The sequence below is a fragment of the Siphateles boraxobius genome, unplaced genomic scaffold (genome assembly GCF_051911475.1).
Source record: "Siphateles boraxobius isolate OS27281-9 unplaced genomic scaffold, OSU_SipBor_1 431, whole genome shotgun sequence".
Lineage (NCBI taxonomy): Eukaryota > Metazoa > Chordata > Actinopteri > Cypriniformes > Leuciscidae > Siphateles > Siphateles boraxobius.
In genome coordinates, this window is record NW_027509066.1 from 5,001 (window position 1) to 27,500 (window position 22,500).

The 22,500-nt window shown below is 45.2% G+C and overlaps 1 pseudogene across 1 annotated transcript in view; it reads right to left on the reverse strand.

The window, feature by feature from the left end:
* Positions 1 to 1,671: 1,671 nt before the first annotated feature.
* Positions 1,672 to 22,500, reverse strand: part of LOC143708856 (mitogen-activated protein kinase kinase kinase 11 pseudogene) — a 21,613-nt pseudogene continuing 784 nt past the window's right edge. Inside the window, exons 2-3 of the transcript XR_013193685.1 lie at positions 22,050 to 22,500; positions 1,672 to 1,787 (exon numbers count right to left, since the gene is read on the reverse strand). The exon at positions 22,050 to 22,500 is cut by the window's right edge and continues 580 nt beyond it. The product of XR_013193685.1 is annotated as a mitogen-activated protein kinase kinase kinase 11 pseudogene (transcript). The remainder of the gene's footprint in view (positions 1,788 to 22,049) is intronic.

Consider the following 22,500-nt stretch of genomic DNA (forward strand, 5'->3'; position numbering starts at 1 on the left):
AACAGGAAACTGAAATCATAAACATGGTCCTAGAAAACAACGCCATAACATTACAGCAATTACAAAGAAAAATAATAGAAAACAATGACATATTTCAAAATATTGATAGGGTAAGCTTATCAACACTGGACTGTGTCTTGTGCAGAAATCATCTCAGGATGAAGCAGGTCTACAGGGTGCCATTTGAATGCAATTCAGAAAGAGTCAAAGAATTGCGATATAATTATGTGCAAGTGAGTCCCACAATTGATGCATACTCTCAACATTGTATACAGTAAATTATACATATTTCAATATTGTAATCATAATGATTGTGCTTCACAATAGTGACAACTCCATGTCTATTTCTGATATTGTCATACTGTGTTTCAGAGAGTCCTTGAGCTAGAGGTGGCTGCAGTGGAGCACCAGTTCATCTTCATTGATGAGGTTGGGTTCAACCTCACAAAGAGACGAAAGAGGGGAAGGAATATCATCGGCCAGCGTGCCATTGTTGAAGTCCCTGGCCAGCGCGGAGGGAACATCACAATGTGTGCAGCAATTACCCACCACGGCGTCATCCATCACCACGCTACTCTTGGCCCCTACCACACTGCCCATCTGATCACATTCCTGGACACCCTACACAACACACTCATTCCACCAGATCAGGTAGATGGCCCAGAGCAGCTCAGGTACGTTGTCATTTGGGACAACGTAAGTTTCCACAGGGCTGCTCTGGTTCGTAATTGGTTCACTGCCCACCCACGCTTATTAGTTGTTTATCTCCCTCCATATTCTCCATTCATCAATCCTATTGAGGAATTTTTTTCTGCCTGGAGATGGAAAGTGTATGACCGAAATCCACAAACGCGTATACCTCTTCTCCAAGCTATGGAGGACGCATGTGGAGATATAGCAGCTGATGCTTTTCATGGCTGGAATCGCCATGCTAGTTGATATTTCCCCTGCTGCTTGGCCAGGGAAAACATTGCTTGTGCTGTGGCCAGACCGCAACAGAAGAGAGGATGCAGCATAGTTTTTTGTTAGTTTTTTTGTTTTTACTGTAACTGTGTACAGTAAATTCTTCTGTTGTTTTGTATGTAGTGTATGTGCAACTTTGTGTTGGTTGGGAATGGGATGAACAGTACATTGTTTTTGTGGGGAAAATAAAATATATTTGTTAGTGTGTATTTGTGTGTTCTGAGTATAAAAACAATATTCTCTAATATTTTACAACACAGTTATGTATGTACTGTCTGTAGTAAGTGTAACACTGAACAAAAAAAAAGGCCTAAATCATTATGATGAATGGAGAAGTGTTTTCCATTCATCATAGTGTTTTACATTGAGCACATCAGTGTTCAAATGGTTCTTATTAATGTCTATTCATATGATGGTTTGTGTGTGTCATTTGAAAACAAAATACCATTTTGAGAAGAAATAACATTGTTTTGAATGTAAAGTTTCATTTTGCAGGAGAATTGAGGGGTTTTGCCAATTGTGTGTGTGTTTTTTGATTTGTGTGTAGAGTTCTGAGAATATGAGGCATTCTTTCAGAAAATGTGTGTAAACAATCGAGAAAAACTGTAATATTCTTCATATTCTGTGTCAAATCCTTAAATGCAATCAATCAATTCAAGTAGATTAATAAGACACAATAGAGTTGTAGCCAATCAACTGAGACCAGGATCAACTAAACTGATGTTTCCAGCGCAGAGAGCGAATCTCCTCGTCCACACACACTTCACGAAGCTCAGAGGACATGAGCGCGTCTGACCCGCAGTTACACATGCTGAAGTAACGAGCTGATGTTTTACACATAAAACGCTGAATACTGATATTATTTTAAAAATGAAAAGATACTTTTTGAAATTAAAACCACCAGTAGGTGGCAGCGAGTCACTCTAAATGAGTGAGTCATTGAATCATTCATTCAACCGATTCATTCAAAACGTCGATTCATTCAGTAACGAAAAACATAATTGAAAAATTATATATATATATATATAAATTACAAAAACAATAAAATATTACATATTAAAATATTAATTTGAAATATTTTATAAATATAACAGGTTGAAAAATAATCAGAAAATAATTTAAAAATGAAAAATAATCTAAAATAAATTTATTAAAAATTTACTATTTTATCTAGTTCTTCTCTGTTATATACAAAGATTACATTAAATTGAAATTAAATATTAAATATAGTACTTTGCCTGTTATATACACTGTTAGTGACGATGTGAGATGTTTCCACAGTGTGTGTTTGAACCGAAGCAGATCTGCACACGCTCAGAAGACACGCTACAATTACGCCCGCGTTCATGAAGGAATGTGACCGTCTTCACCACACGCTGGACGCCACGACGACGGGCAGATGGTAACCACGGCGACCGGCTGTGTTTGTTTACCGTATGAGAGGTGGCCTTGTTCACTCACTCCCACAATGCACCTCTGCTGAAGATCAAGATTCCTCTCGTCTACAGCAAATCAACCGGCTAATCTTCTCACACACATCTGTGTGTGTGTGTGTGTGTGTATGTTGGTTTAGGGGTAGGGTTAGTGTGTGTGTGTGTGTGTGATGGGTAGGTTTAGGGGTAGGTTTAATGTTAATGTGTGTGTAGGTTTTGTGTGATAGGTAGGGTTAGTGTGTGTGTGTGTGTGTGTGTGAGTCTGTGTCTGTATGTGTGATGGGTAGGGTTAGTGTGTGTGTGTGTGTGTGTGTGTGTGAGTCTGTGTCTGTATGTGTGATGGGTAGGGTTAGTGTGTGTGTGTGTGTGAGTGTGTGAGAGTCTGTGTCTGTATGTGTGATGGGTAGGTTTAGGGGTAGGGTTAGTGTGTGTGTGTGTGTGTGTGTGTGTGTGTGTGTGTGTGTGTGTGTGTGTGTGTGTGTGTGTGTGTGTGTGTGCGCTGAGGCTAGCAGACAGTCTGTATGTGTGATGGGTAGGGTTAGTGTGTGTGTGTGTGTGTGTGTGCGTGTGATAGGTAGGGTTAGTGTGTGTGTGTGTGTGTGTGTGTGTGTGTGTGTGTGTGTGTATGTGTGTGTGTGTGTGTGTGTGTGTGTGTGTGTGTGTGTGTGTGCGTGTGCGTTGAGGCTGCCACAGTCTGTATGTTGCACAGAGACAAAGGCTCGTTCTTCTGAGGGAAAAACCCCCAGCGCAACACAATCAGTCAGTCTATCAGTCAGATGAGGCCGTCACTAGCAACCACTCAAATCACCATAGCAACCACTCATTGCAACACCCCGACAACACTGTGTGTTGTCACTGGTTCTATAACTACCTGACACCCTATTCTAAGAGAAAGCATGTCAAACTCAAGTTCAGAATCCCTGAAATCACTCACTGATTAACTGCAAGCGGCTGAAGTTTAACCAGCACTAGGTGTTACCCCTGACCTCTGACCCCTGACCCCTGACCTCTGACCCCTGAACTCTCCGCAGGAAAACTAGCAGCTGATTTAACGGCTTGTGTTCTACAGTTTCGTTCAGGGTTATTATCGTTAAGTAAAACTATAAAGTAAAACTATAAAAAAAACATTACTTGCAATAAAATAAACAAACTTAAATAGAATAAAAAATGTATTTCAGTTAGTTGTGAAAACAACATTTCTCATTTTCATTAGTTTAACCTGAAGTACTAAAATAACCCAAACTGAAATAAAAATTAATTAATCATGATTTCTTTGTTAAGTAATACATAAGAACTATATAGACGTATTTTAAAAATAATAGAAAATAACACAAAAAAAAACAGAAACTCAGGAAATGTTTTAAACAATTAAACATGTGCATGGATGAATCGTTCACTATAAGATCTACACCTGAATTTGCATTTCATGCTGACTTTAAGCTCCAGTAATACTGGACTGCAAACAACCATGAAACACACTGAGTTTACAATTTTTACTTTTTTATTCCACGATTCCAATGAATTTGGTCACTGTGTGTGTGTGAGTGTGTGTGTGTGTGTGTGTGAGTGTGAGTGTGTGTGTGTGTGAGTGTGTGAGTGTGTGTGTGTGTGTGTGTGTGAGTGTGTGTGAGTGTGTGAGTGTGAGTGTGTGTGAGTGTGTGTGAGTGAGTGTGTGTGTGTGTGTGTGTGAGTGTGTGAGTGTGTGTGTGTGTGTGTGTGTGTGAGTGTGTGAGTGTGTGTGTGTGTGTGTGTGTGAGTGTGTGAGTGTGAGTGTGTGTGTGTGTGTGTGTGTGTGCGCGTGTTTTCTGCCCTCTTGACATATTCATTCCAGAGTGTCCCTTTCTTTGGGAAAAATCTGAACTCCCGGTGCATGCTAGGAAATATTTTCTGAGGCTGTAAAAGGGGAATCCCGTGCCAAGCTTGTACCTGCACACAACACACACACACACACACACACACACACACACCAAATCTCCTGTTCATATTTGGATGAGCCTTTCAAAAATAAAGAGAGTCCGTGAGCTGCTCGTCCTTATCTTGCTCTCACACACACGGTTTTCTCCAGAGCGGCTATATAAAAATTTACTAAATTAATACATTTTTTGCAATATTTTCCTGTTATCTCTGTAAAGCTGCTTTAAAACAATCTGTATTGTAAAAAGCGCTATACAGTATAAATAAATGTGACTTGACTAGACACACACACACACACACAAAGTATTAAAATAACAAAAACTGAATATATATATTATATATTAAAATAAGAACTATATAGACATTCTTAAAATAAAAAAGTAATAAATACGACAAAAACAACTACTGAAAAACAGTAAATATAAATTATATTTAACTACAACCAATAATAGTATCACCAGGACATTTTAATGCCCAAAAACATGAACTTATTTTTAGCGGGGTAAAATCTATCAAAATAATGTTATATTTGGTTGAGGTTGTCTAAAAGTGTCCTTTTGTTCCAAAACCAACAAAAGGAAAAAAAAATGTCTGCACTCTGTCTAAGTTAATTATGCAATACATTAAAAACTACACAAAGTCATAAACTATACCATACTGATTTGAACGACATTTATTTTTGAGTGAATTATGTTCTCTGCTTTGAAAGTCACTCTGTCCACTCTGTTGCATTTTCTGTCCACCAGACTGAGACTTCATTCATTGGTTCTCGTCCCGCCCCCAAAGTCCTGCCATTGGCCGAGTCCGAAGTTCAACAGACCAATCAAACAGTGTTTCACTCTCAGACTGTTCCGGTCTGAGACGAGAGTCTGATTCATGAGCAAAGAACAGCAGCACAGAATTTATTAAATGTCATAAATCACATATAAATGTACAATAACGACTAACTTGCCAACAACAACAACACACTTCTCTTTATTTAGACACATTGCATGGACAGATCACACAAGTCATGACGAACACTAAGGTTTGCAACAGAACTAAAGCTTACAGATTCAAAAGCCCTTCGTTTAGCAGCCAGATCAGAAATAAATGATAGATCAATTATAAATAAAGAAGATATTAAAGTAAATCATGCAAAAATTAACATATTCTGTACAAAATACTGAAGAACCTTAAAATGATTAATTGACAAACGGGTGCGAAACGTCTAAAAAGTGGAGTGAACTAAACTTCAATAAAATACATGAGTGTAAGGCGTGGGGTTAGTGTGTGTGTGTGTGTGTGTGTGTGTGTGTGTTTGTGTGTGCGTGCGTGTGCATGTGCATGTGCGTGTGTGTGATGGGTAGGTTTAGGGGTCGGGTTAGAGTGTGTGTGTGTGTGTGTGTGTCGCATTGTTGCCATCATTACAGAAACACTTCCTTTGCAGTTCCTGTAAAGTTGTGTGTGTTGTGTCTTTACGCTGGGAAACTCAGGACACACACCAGGGAAACTCAGGACACACACCTGGGAAACTCAGGACACACACCTGGGAAACTCAGGACACACACCTGGGAAACTCAGGACACACACCTGGGAAACTCAGCACACACACCTGGGAAACTCAGCACACACACCTGGGAAACTCAGGACACACAGGACACACACATGGGACACACAGGACACACACCTGGGAAACTCAGGACACAGACACCTGGGAAACTCAGGACACAGACACCTGGGAAACTCAGGACACAGACACCTGGGAAACTCAGGACACACACCTGGGAAACTCAGGACACACACCTGGGAAACTCAGGACACACACCTGGGAAACTCAGGACACACACCTGGGAAACTCAGGACACACACCTGGGAAACTCAGGACACACACCTGGGAAACTCAGGACACACACCTGGGAAACTCAGTACACACACTTGGGAAACTCAGGCCACACACCTGGGAAACTCAGGACACACACCTGGGAAACTCAGGACACACACCTGGGAAACTCAGGACACACACCTGGGAAACTCAGGACACACACCTGGGAAACTCAGCACACACACCTGGGAAACTCAGCACACACACCTGGGAAACTCAGGACACACAGGACACACACCTGGGACACACAGGACACACACCTGGGAAACTCAGGACACAGACACCTGGGAAACTCAGGACACACACCTGGGAAACTCAGGACACACACCTGGGAAACTCAGGACACACACCTGGGAAACTCAGGACACACACCTGGGAAACTCAGGACACACACCTGGGAAACTCAGGACACACACCTGGGAAACTCAGTACACACACCTGGGAAACTCAGGACACACAGGACAAACACCTGGGACACACAGGACACACACCTGGGAAACTCAGGACACACACCTGGGAAACTCAGGACACACACCTGGGAAACTCAGCACACACACCTGGGAAACTCAGGACACACACCTGGGAAACACACCTGGGAAACTCAGGACACACACCTGGGAAACTCAGGACACACACCAGGGAAACTCAGGACACACACCTGGGAAACTCAGGACACACACCTGGGAAACTCAGGACACACACCTGAGAAACTCAGGACACACACACACCTGGGAAACTCAGGACACACACACACCTGGGAAACTCAGGACACACACACACCCGGGAAACTCAGGACACACACCTGGGAAACTCAGGACACACACCTGGGAAACTCAGCACACACACCTGGGAAACTCAGGACACACACCTGGGAAACACACCTGGGAAACTCAGGACACACACCTGGGAAACTCAGGACACACACCAGGGAAACTCAGGACACACACCTGGGAAACTCAGGACACACACCTGAGAAACTCAGGACACACACACACCTGGGAAACTCAGGACACACACACACCTGGGAAACTCAGGACACACACACACCCGGGAAACTCAGGACACACACACACCCGGGAAACTCAGGACACACACACACCCGGGAAACTCAGGACACACACACACCTGGGAAACTCAGGACACACACACACCTGGGAAACTCAGGACACACACACACACCTGGGAAACTCAGGACACACACCTGGGAAACTCAGCACACAGACCTGGGAAACTCAGGACACACACCTGGGAAACTCAGGACACACACCTGGGAAACTCAGGACACACACCTGGGAAACTCAGGACACACACCTGGGAAACTCAGGACACACACCTGGGAAACTCAGGACACACACCTGGGAAACTCAGGACACACACCTGGGAAACTCAGGACACACACCTGGGAAACTCAGGACACACACCTGGGAAACACACCTGGGAAACTCAGGACACACACCTGGGAAACTCAGAACACACACCAGGGAAACTCAGGACACACACCTGGGAAACTCAGGACACACACCTGAGAAACTCAGGACACACACACACCTGGGAAACTCAGGACACACACACACCCGGGAAACTCAGGACACACACACACCCGGGAAACTCAGGACACACACACACCTGGGAAACTCAGGACACACACACACCTGGGAAACTCAGGACACACACACACACCTGGGAAACTCAGGACACACACACACACCTGGGAAACTCAGGACACACACCTGGGAAACTCAGGACACACACCCGGGAAACTCAGGACACACACCCGGGAAACTCAGGACACACACCTGGGAAACTCAGGACACACACCTGGGAAACTCAGGACACACACCTGGGAAACTCAGGACACACACCTGGGAAACTCAGGCCACACACCTGGGAAACTCAGGACACACACCTGGGAAACTCAGGACACACACCTGGGAAACTCAGGACACACAGCTGGGACACACACACCTGGGAAACTCAAGACACACACCTGGGAAACACACCTGGGAAACTCAGGACACACACCTGGGAAACTCAGGACATACACCTGGGAAACTCAGGACACACACCTGGGAAACTCAGGACACACACACAAGGGAAACTCAGGACACACACACACCTGGGAAACACACCTGGGAAACTCAGGACACACACCTGGGAAACTCAGGACACACACACAAGGGAAACTCAGGACACACAAACACCTGGGAAACACACCTGGGAAACTCAGGACACACACCTGGGAAACTCAGGACACACACCTCAGACACACACATGGGAAACTCAGGATACACACCTGGGAAACACACCTGGGAAACTCAGGACACACACACACCTGGGAAACTCAGGACACACACACACCTGGGAAACTCAGGACACACAAACACCTGGGAAACTCAGGACACACACACACCTGGGAAACTCAGGACACACAAACACCTGGGAAACTCAGGACACACACACACCTGGGAAACTCAGGACACACACCTGGGAAACTCAGGACATACACCTGGGAAACTCAGGACACACACCTGGGAAACTCAGGACACACACACAAGGGAAACTCAGGACACACACACACCTGGGAAACACACCTGGGAAACTCAGGACACACACCTGGGAAACTCAGGACACACACACAAGGGAAACTCAGGACACACACACACCTGGGAAACACACCTGGGAAACTCAGGACACACACCTGGGAAACTCAGGACACACACCTCAGACACACACATGGGAAACTCAGGATACACACCTGGGAAACACACCTGGGAAACTCAGGACACACACACACCTGGGAAACTCAGGACACACACACACCTGGGAAACTCAGGACACACACACACCTGGGAAACTCAGGACACACAAACACCTGGGAAACTCAGGACACACACACACCTGGGAAACTCAGGACACACACACACCTGGGAAACTCAGGACACACACACACCTGGGAAACTCAGGACACACACACACACCTGGGAAACTCAGGACACACACACACCTGGGAAACTCAGGACACACACACACACCTGGGAAACTCAGGACAAACACCTGGGAAACTCAGGACACACACCTGGGAAACTTAGGACACACACCTGGGAAACTCAGGACACACACCTGGGAAACTCAGGACACACACCTGGGAAACTCAGGACACACAGCTGGGACACACTCACCTGGGACACACACCTGGGAAACTCAGGACACACACCTGGGAAACTCAGGACACACACCTGGGAAACTGAGGACACACACCTGGGAAACTCAGGACACACACACACACGGGAAACTCAGGACACACACACACCTGGGAAACACACCTGGGAAACTCAGGACACACACCTGGGAAACTCAGGACACACACCTCGGAAACACACATGGTAAACTCAGGATACACACCTGGGAAACACACCTGGGAAACTCAGGACACACACACACCTGGGAAACTCAGGACACACACACACCTGGGAAACTCAGGACACACACACACCTGGGAAACTCAGGACACACACACACCTGGGAAACTCAGGACAAACACACACCTGGGAAACTCAGGACACACACACACACCTGGGAAACTCAGGACACACACACACACCTGGGAAACTCAGGACACACACACACCTGGGAAACTCAGGACACACACACACCTGGGAAACTCAGGACACACACACACCTGGGAAACTCAAGACACACACACACCTGGGAAACTCAGGACACACACACACACACCTGGGAAACTCAGGACACACACACACACACACCTGGGAAACTCAGGACACACACACACACCTGGAAAACTCAGGACAAACACACACGGGAAACTCAGGACACACACCTGGGAAACTCAGGACACACACACACCTGGGAAACTCAGGACACACACACACCTGGGAAACTCAGGACACACACACACACCTGGGAAACTCAGGACACACACACACCTGGGACACAGACACCTGGGAAACTCAGGACACACACACACCTGGGAAACTCAGGACACACAGGACACACACCTGGGAAACTCAGGACACACACCTGGGAAACTCAGGACACACACCTGGGAAACTCAGGACACACACCTGGGAAACTCAGGACACACACACACACGTGAAACTCAGGACACACACACACCTGGGAAACTCAGGACACACACACACCTGGGAAACTCAGGACACACACCTGGGAAACTCAGGACACACACCTGGGAAACTCAGGACACACACCTGGGAAACTCAGGACACACACCTGGGAAACTCGGGACACACACCTCGGACACACACATGGGAAACTCAGGATACACACCTGGGAAACACACCTGGGAAACTCAGGACACACACCTGGGAAACACACCTGGGAAACACACCTGGGAAACTCAGGACACACACCTGGGAAACACACCTGGGAAACTCAGGACACACACCTGGGAAACTCAGGACACACACCTCGGACACACACATGGGAAACTCAGGATACACAGTTGGGAAACACACCTGGGAAACTCAGGACACGAAACTCAGGACACACACACACCTGGGAAACTCAGGACACACACACACCTGGGAAACTCAGGACACACACACACACCTGGGAAACTCAGGACACACACACACCTGGGAAACTCAGGACACACACACACCTGGGAAACTCAGGACACACACACACACCTGGGAAACTCAGGACACACACACACACCTGGGAAACTCAGGACACACACACACACCTGGGAAACTCAGGACACACACACACACACCTGGGAAACTCAGGACACACACACACACCTGGGAAACTCAGGACACACACACACACCTGGGAAACTCAGGACACACACACACACCTGGGAAACTCAGGACACACACACACACCTGGGAAACTCAGGACACACACACACACCTGGGAAACTCAGGACACACACACACACCTGGGAAACTCAGGACACACACACACCTGGAAAACTCAGGACACACACACACCTGGAAAACTCAGGACACACACACACCTGGGAAACTCAGGACACACACACACCTGGGAAACTCAGGACACACACACACCTGGGAAACTCAGGACACACACACACCTGGGAAACTCAGGACACACACCTGGGACACAGACACCTGGGAAACTCGGGACACACACACACCTGGGAAACTCAGGACACACACCTGGGAAACTCAGGACACACACACACCTGGGAAACTCAGTACACACACCTGGGAAACTCAGGACACACACACACCTGGGAAACTCAGGACACACACCTGGGAAACTCAGGACACACACACACCTGGGAAACTCAGGACACACACACCTGGGAAACTCAGGACACACACACCTGGGAAACTCAGGACACTCACCTGGGACACAGACAACTGGGAAACTCAGGACACACACACACCTGGGAAACTCAGGACACACACCTGGGAAACTCAGGACACACACCTGGGAAACTCAGGACACACACCTGGGAAACTCAGGACACACACCTGGGAAACTCAGGACACACACCTGGGAAACTCAGGACACACACACACGGGAAACTCAGGACACACACACACCTGGGAAACTCAGGACACACACCTGGATAACTCAGGACACACACCTGGGAAACTCAGGACACACACCTGGGAAACTCAGGACACACACCTGGGAAACTCAGGACACACACCTGGGAAACTCAGGACACACACCTGGGAAACTCAGGACACACACACACCTGGGACACAAACACCTGGGAAACTCAGGACACACACCTGGGAAACACACCTGGGACACTCAGGACACACACCTGGGAAACTCAGGACACACACCTGGGAAACTCAGGACACACACCTGGGAAACTCAGGACACACACCTGGGAAACTCAGGACACACACCTGGGAAACTCAGGACACACACCTGGGAAACTCAGGACACACACCTGGGAAACTCAGGACACACACCTGGGAAACTCAGGACACACACCTGGGAAACTCAGGACACACACCTGGGAAACTCAGGACACACACACACAGGAAACTCAGGACACACACACACACGGGAAACTCAGGACACACACACACCTGGGAAACTCAGGACACACACACACCTGGGAAACTCAGGACACACACCTGGGAAACACACCTGGGAAACTCAGGACACACAACTGGGAAAAACACCTGGGAAACTCAGGACACACACCTGGGAAACACACCTGGGAAACACAGGACACACACCTGGGAAACTCAGGACACACACCTGGGACACACACCTGGGAAACTCAGTACACTGGGAAACTCAGGACACACACCTGGGAAACTCAGGACACACACCTGGGAAACTCAGGACACACACCTGGGAAACACACCTGGGAAACTCAGGACACACACCTGGGAAACTCAGGACACACACCTGGGAAACACACCTGGGAAACTCAGGACACACAACTGGGAAACACACCTGGGAAACTCAGGACACACACCTGGGAAACACACCTGGGAAACACAGGACACACACCTGGGAAACTCAGGACACACACCTGGGACACACACCTGGGAAACTCAGTACACTGGGAAACTCAGGACACACACCTGGGAAACTCAGGACACACACCTGGGAAACTCAGGACACACACCTGGGAAACTCAGGACACACACCTGGGAAACTCAGGAAACACACCAGGGAAACACACCAGGGAAACTCAGGACACACACCTGGGAAACTCAGTACACACACCTGGGAAACTCAGTACACACGTACACACACCTGGGAAACTCAGTACACACGTACACACACCTGGGAAAGTCAGGACACACACCTGGGAAACTCAGTACACACACCTGGGAAACTCAGTACACACACACACACACACACACACACCTAGGAAACTCAGTACACACACACACACACACACAAACACACACACACACACACACACAAACACACACACACACACACACACCTGGGAAACTCAGTACACACACCTGGGAAACTCAGTACACACACACACACACACACACACCTAGGAAACTCAGTACACACACACACACACACACCTAGGAAACTCAGTACACACACACACACACACACACACACACCTGGGAAACTCAGTACACACACCTGGGAAACTCAGTACACACACCTGGGAAACTCAGTACACACACCTGGGAAACTAAGTACACACACCTGGGAAACTAAGTACACACACCTGGGAAACTCAGTACACACACCTGGGAAACTCAGTACACACACCTGGGAAACTCAGTACACACACCTGGGAAACTCAGTACACACACCTGAGAAACTCAGTACACACACCTGGGAAACTCAGGACACACACCTGGGAAACTCAGGACACACACCTGGGAAACTCAGGACACACACCTGGGAAACTCAGGACACACACCTGGGAAACTCAGGACACACACACACCTGGGACACAAACACCTGGGAAACTCAGGACACACACCTGGGAAACACACCTGGGACACTCAGGACACACACCTGGGACACTCAGGACACACACCTGGGAAACTCAGGACACACACCTGGGAAACTCAGGACACACACCTGGGAAACTCAGGACACACACCTGGGAAACTCAGGACACACACCTGGGAAACTCAGGACACACACCTGGGAAACTCAGGACACACACCTGGGAAACTCAGGACACACACCTGGGAAACTCAGGACACACACCTGGGAAACTCAGGACACACACCTGGGAAACTCAGGACACACACCTGGGAAACTCAGGACACACACCTGGGAAACTCAGGACACACACACACAGGAAACTCAGGACACACACACACACGGGAAACTCAGGACACACACACACCTGGGAAACTCAGGACACACACACACCTGGGAAACTCAGGACACACACCTGGGAAACACACCTGGGAAACTCAGGACACACAACTGGGAAAAACACCTGGGAAACTCAGGACACACACCTGGGAAACACACCTGGGAAACACAGGACACACACCTGGGAAACTCAGGACACACACCTGGGACACACACCTGGGAAACTCAGTACACTGGGAAACTCAGGACACACACCTGGGAAACTCAGGACACACACCTGGGAAACTCAGGACACACACCTGGGAAACACACCTGGGAAACTCAGGACACACACCTGGGAAACTCAGGACACACACCTGGGAAACACACCTGGGAAACTCAGGACACACAACTGGGAAACACACCTGGGAAACTCAGGACACACACCTGGGAAACACACCTGGGAAACACAGGACACACACCTGGGAAACTCAGGACACACACCTGGGACACACACCTGGGAAACTCAGTACACTGGGAAACTCAGGACACACACCTGGGAAACTCAGGACACACACCTGGGAAACTCAGGACACACACCTGGGAAACTCAGGACACACACCTGGGAAACTCAGGACACACACCTGGGAAACTCAGGAAACACACCAGGGAAACACACCAGGGAAACTCAGGACACACACCTGGGAAACTCAGTACACACACCTGGGAAACTCAGTACACACGTACACACACCTGGGAAACTCAGTACACACGTACACACACCTGGGAAAGTCAGGACACACACCTGGGAAACTCAGTACACACACCTGGGAAACTCAGTACACACACACACACACACACACACACCTAGGAAACTCAGTACACACACACACACACACACAAACACACACACACACACACACACAAACACACACACACACACACACACCTGGGAAACTCAGTACACACACCTGGGAAACTCAGTACACACACACACACACACACACACCTAGGAAACTCAGTACACACACACACACACACACCTAGGAAACTCAGTACACACACACACACACACACACACACACCTGGGAAACTCAGTACACACACCTGGGAAACTCAGTACACACACCTGGGAAACTCAGTACACACACCTGGGAAACTAAGTACACACACCTGGGAAACTAAGTACACACACCTGGGAAACTCAGTACACACACCTGGGAAACTCAGTACACACACCTGGGAAACTCAGTACACACACCTGGGAAACTCAGTACACACACCTGGGAAACTCAGTACACACACCTGGGAAACTCAGGACACACACCAGGGAAACTCAGGACACACACCTGGGAAACTCAATACACACACCTGGGAAACACACCTGGGAAACTCAGTACACACACCTGGGAAACTCAGTATACACGTACACACACCCGGGATACTCAGTACACACGTACACACACCTGGGAAACTCAATACACACACCTGGGAAACACACCTGGGAAACTCAGTACACACACCCGGGAAACTCAGTTTACACGTACACACACCCGGGATACTCAGTACACACGTACACACACCTGGGAAACTCAGTACACACACCTGGGAAACTCAGTACACACACACACACACACACACACACACACCTAGGAAACTCTACACATTAAACGACTGAATACAGAAACTCTACACATTAAACGACTGAATACAGAAACTCTACACATTAAACGACTGAATACAGAAACTCTACACATTAAACGACTGAATACAGAAACTCTACACATTAAACGACTGAATACAGAAACTCTTCACATTAAACTACTGAATACAGAAACTCTACACATTAAACGACTGAATACAGAAACTCTACACATTAAACTACTGAATACAGAAACTCTAAGTACACACACCTGGGAAACTCAGTACACACACACACACACACACACACACACACACACACACACCTAGGAAACTCAGTACACACACACACACACACACAAACACACACACACACACACACACACACAAACACACACACACACACACACACACACCTGGGAAACTCAGTACACACACCTGGGAAACTCAGTACACACACCTGGGAAACTCAGTACACACACACACACACACACACACCTAGGAAACTCAGTACACACACACACACACACACCTAGGAAACTCAGTACACACACACACACACACACACACACACCTGGGAAACTCAGGACACACACCTGGGAAACTCAGTACACACACCTGGGAAACTCAGTACACACACCTGGGAAACTAAGTACACACACCTGGGAAACTCAGTACACACACCTGGGAAACTCAGTACACACACCTGGGAAACTCAGTACACACACCTGGGAAACTCAGTACACACACCTGGGAAACTCAGGACACACACCTGGGAAACTCAGGACACACACCTGGGAAACTCAATACACACACCTGGGAAACACACCTGGGAAACTCAGTACACACACCTGGGAAACTCAGTATACACGTACACACACCCGGGATACTCAGTACACACGTACACACACCTGGGAAACTCAATACACACACCTGGGAAACACACCTGGGAAACTCAGTACACACACCCGGGAAACTCAGTTTACACGTACACACACCTGGGATACTCAGTACACACGTACACACACCTGGGAAACTCAGTACACACACCTGGGAAACTCAGTACACACACACACACACACACACACACACACACACACACACACACACACACACACCTAGGAAACTCTACACATTAAACGACTGAATACAGAAACTCTTCACATTAAACGACTGAATACAGAAACTCTACACATTAAACGACTGAATACAGAAACTCTACACATTAAACGACTGAATACAAAAACTCTACACATTAAACTACTGAATACAGAAACTCTTCACATTAAACTACTGAATACAGAAACTCTTCACATTAAACTACTGAATACAGAAACTCTACACATTAAACGACTGAATACAGAAACTCTACACATTAAACTACTGAATACAGAAACTCTACACATTAAACTACTGAATACAGAAACTCTTCACATTAAACTACTGAATACAGAAACTCTACACATTAAACTACTGAATACAGAAACTCTTCACATTAAACTACTGAATACAGAAACTCTTCACATTAAACTACTGAATACAGAAACTCTTCACATTAAACTACTGAATACAGAAACTCTACACATTAAACGACTGAATACAGAAACTCTTCACATTAAACGACTGAATACAGAAACTCTACACATTAAATGACTGAATACAGAAACTCTACACATTAAACGACTGAATACAGAAACTCTACACATTAAACGACTGAATACAGAAACTCTTCACATTAAACTACTGAATACAGAAACTCTACACATTAAACTACTGAATCCAGAAACTCTTCACATTAAACGACTGAATCCAGAAACTCTTCACATTAAACTACTGAATACAGAAACTCTACACATTAAACTACTGAATACAGAAACTCTACACATTAAACTACTGAATACAGAAACTCTACACATTAAACGACTGAATACAGAAACTCTACACATTAAACGACTGAATACAGAAACTCTACACATTAAACGACTGAATACAGAAACTCTACACATTAAACGACTGAATACAGAAACTCTACACATTAAACTACTGAATACAGAAACTCTACACATTAAACTACTGAATACAGAAACTCTACACATTAAACGACTGAATACAGAAACTCTACACATTAAACTACTGAATACAGAAACTCTTCACATTAAACGACTGAATACAGAAACTCTTCACATTAAACGACTGAATACAGAAACTCTACACATTAAACTACTGAATACAGAAACTTTACACATTAAACTACTGAATACAGAAACTCTACACATTAAACGACTGAATACAGAAACTCTTCACATTAAACTACTGAATACAGAAACTCTTCACATTAAACTACTGAATACAGAAACTCTACACATTAAACGACTGAATACAGAAACTCTTCACATTAAACGACTGAATACAGAAACTCTACACATTAAACGACTGAATACAGAAACTCTACACATTAAACTACTGAATACAGAAACTCTACACATTAAACGACTGAATACAGAAACTCTTCACATTAAACTACTGAATACAGAAACTCTACACATTAAACTACTGAATACAGAAACTCTTCACATTAAACTACTGAATACAGAAACTCTTCACATTAAACTACTGAATACAGAAACTTCACATTAAACTACTGAATACAGAAACTCTTCACATTAAACTACTGAATACAGAAACTTTACACATTAAACTACTGAATACAGAAACTCTACATATTAAACTACTGAATACAGAAACTCTTCACATTAAACTACTGAATACAGAAACTCTACACATTAAACTACTGTATACAGAAACTTTACACATTAAACTACTGAATTCAGAAACTCTACACATTAAACTACTGTATACAGAAACTCTACACATTAAACTACTGAATACAGAAACTCTTCACATTAAACTACTGAATACAGAAACTCTACAGAAACTCTACACATTAAACTACTGAATACAGAAACTCTACACATTAAACTACTGAATACAGAAACTCTTCACATTAAACTACTGAATCCAGAAACTCTACAGAAACTCTACACATTAAACTACTGTATACAGAAACTTTACACATTAAACTACTGAATACAGAAACTCTTCACATTAAACGACTGAATACAGAAACTCTACAGAAACTCTACACATTAAACTACTGAATACAGAAACTCTACACATTAAACTACTGAATACAGAAACTCTACACATTAAACTACTGAATACAGAAACCCTACACATTAAACTACTGAATACAGATTAAACTAGAGATGAAATAGTGAAACCTCTGATTAAGCAAAGAAACTCTTTAAATTCAAATTCTGCTGAAATAATGTAACTCTTCACACTAAACTACTGATAAATGCTGAAGAAACTCCAGGCATGGCAGTGACCTGAACAACAGCCCATAATCCTCAGCACAGGAACAGAGGGAGGCTGTCTTTAGAAAATGAGTAGGAAGCAAAAAATGAAGTTAGCTGGGTGAAAAAAGAGAAACAGACGAAAGAAGAAAGAAAAACACAGGATGCTGCGATCTGGAACGACGGAGCTCGAGAGACAAGTCAGGGCAGGTCTGGGACAAAGAGATCGGAAAGAATTAAAAAACAACAGGCAGAGAGAGAGAGAGAGAGAGAGAGAGAGAAGAGAGAGAGAGGCAGAGAGAGAGAGAGAGAGGCAGAGAGAGAGAGAGAGAGAGAGAGTGAGAGAGAGAGAGAGAGAGTGAGAGAGATAGAGGCAGAGAGAGAGAGTGAGAGTGAGAGAGAGAGAGAGAGAGAGAGAGAGAGAGAGAGCGAGAGAGATAGAGGCAGAGAGAGAGAGTGAGAGTGAGAGAGAGAGAGAGAGAGAGAGAGAGAGAGAGAGAGAGAGAGTGAGAGAGAGAGAGAGAGAGAGAGACAGAGAGAAAGAGAGAGAGAGAGAGATAAGATCGAGAACTACAGCGAGGGAATTGTGCTGAGAGCCGGCATTAAAAAGTTTGTTTTACACAACTGAGGTGGTTTCCAGCCGAATGGACACGCTGTAGGGAAGTGAAGGATCATGGGATATACGTGGGTGGACAATAACGAAACAGACGTGTAAGAGAGAGGGAAAAAAGAAAGAACAACTGAGGAAGGAAGACTACAAATACTCGTTTTTAAAATGCACTGTGTAAACATTCCTATTTCGGACTCTATATAGTGATCGGATGAGCAAAGTCTTGGCAAATTGCTGATTAATGCACATCAGTGTAACAGTGTTTATAAATGTATGACTCTTCAGGTTAGCTTAACGCCATCTAATATCTAAATAGATCGTTCTGATCATCAGAAAAGTTACGTTTAAGAATAATACATTTACTAATGTAAATCAGATTTTACTTTTACAATTTCACCGCTTTTTTAAGGGACTGTTTTACAGTATGGAAGTATCTGTCGATTTCATAGGTTCATACATGAGAAATAAACATGGTACAATATAGTCAGCAAAACAAACACAAAGTCCAGCTCAGTGCAACATGTCTGCGCCCTGATATGATCCTTGACCCGTGTGAGGTCTTCTTATCGAGTTGGCAAAGTGTGTGTGTGTGTGTGTGTGTGTTATTTGATATCCAGACCAACAACATTCCCTTCACGAGTGTGTGATACATGCCATGGGAATATCCTCTTCCCCCCGAAACGGGCAATTCTCTCAGAGTCCTGGAGCTCAACCAAACAACCCAAATAAATACTATCTAGGCCCAGACGGAATCATTGGAATTCTTGGATTGAAATAGAGTTGAAATGACTACAGTGTTACTCCTAGATGAATGCACAATCAAGTTAAACACAATACCAAACCAAACGCAGATGCATCGAGTAGAAGATGTAGAAGTCTGTGAATGATGGGTGTTACGATTCTGCGGAAACCTGTGCAGTTTCCATGTGGGCCTGATAATAATCCCAAAACACAACAACAACACAACAACACCAGCATCTGAAGCCAGGAATGGACCATATTTGAGATTCATTCTAACAGAAATGTAGGGAATTGAGATGGGAGGAAAAATTATGTTCGAACGCTTTCTTTAGCAAAAGTGTTTTCCTCCGAGAGGTGGGACCGGGTAAAACTGTATTCCAGTGCTTGTGTGAGTAAATGCAAATGTTTTATGTTCCCAGAAAAACTATTATGAGATTATATTTCAACGCTTTTGCATTACCTCGCAAAATATTTTGTGATGGAATAATAGGACATGGAAGGAAAAAATTGCATTTCAATGCCTTTGCGACACACAATTGTTTTGCATGCAAATGCAAAGTTTCTAAGTAGGGATGGGCGATATGGACTTAAAACTTTATCACAATATTTTCTGATATCAGTGACGATATAAATATAGTTTCATTCACCACTGTTTTTGGCTACAAGTGATGCATGCGTTATTGAGAGAAACACAAACACTGATCTAAAGTAAAACGTACCCATCATCAAATAGACTCCTATAATATAAGAATTTTAAAAAAGTAAACATCGAAACACCAGGCCTTGCAGAAATGGAAAAGTTGCGTACGTTTCTTCTGTAAAAGTGCAGATAATGTTTAAATAGTGCATCTGTACTGAAAAACATCACACAATAATAATTCAAATCAATTACAAGTTTGAAATGTGAACACAGATTCTGTATTTATTCATACTCTCGGAAAGACTAATTCTTATCGTGAGGAGAATTTAAACCGTATCGCAAACGATAATATATCGCACATCCCTATTTCTCAGAGGAATGCCCTTTTGATGAGTGAATGCAAAAGCACTGAAATATAATGTTGCATGTCCCTTTAGGGGCTCCTCATAACTGGTGTTCTGAAGGAAACTCGGCTGGAAACTGATGCACTCGGACTCGACTCAACGACAGGCAAAGCAGAAACTATTCAGACACCGGATATCATTTTCACTAGTGTGTGCAGGACACTATAGTTCATTTCTGTAAGTGAGGAGAGCAGAATAAAGTAAACTGTGACATATTATACACAAATATTCAGACACTTTGAGCTGATGATGTTTTGCTGAAGTGTTTTTTCTTTAATAACTAATGCAGCTTTTTACACCACAGACTGAACAACATGAAGCATTGCTTGGTGATTGGTTGAGCTAAACTGGTATTATCTAATTGTGTAGTTAAATTTAACAGCTGACAGATATTCAACATAATTCATGTGTGAGAGTCTAACAGAAGGACGGACAAAACCATCTTGTTCTTCTCATATTTTATTATTTTGTAATTTATAGATATATAAACTGTGATAATGTGAGAAATGTTGAAGGAGTGTGAATACATTTTAGTTTGACTGTATAAGTATGGTGTGAGTGAGGGCGACTTCTATGGTAACGTTGTAATATTTCTGGGTTTCATACACTTTTAGTAAGGGATTTATAAAGAGAATTTAGCGCAGGTTCTGGCGCACGTCTAAGAGAGGATCCTACACACAGTTTTAAACAGCACAAGGACGAGCACTTACTGTTGTTGGACTTGAGGTCGCGGTGTATGACGGGCACGATGGCTCCGCTGTGCAGGTACAGCATGCCTTGGGCGATCTGCACGGCCCAGTTCACCAGAACCTGCGGAGGGATCCGGGATCCGGCCAGGGCCCGGCTCAGGGCCCCGCCCGAGGCGTACTCCATGATCAGGCACAGGTTGGGCTCCTGCAGGCACACACCCTTGAGTGCGATGATGTTGGGGTGCCTCAGCATGGAGAAGAGCCGGGCCTCGTTCTGGACGTTCTGGGCCGTGACGCTGATGTCCTCGTCCGGGTCCTGCCGGGCCGCTTTCACTGCGACCAACTCCCCTTTCCATGTTCCTCGATAGACCTTCCCGAAGCCTCCGACTCCAATGACCTCTTCAAGACTCAGCTCGGAGAAGTCCACCGGCTCCGGCTCCAGTTCGGGAACCACGGCCGGGACCAAGTCTTG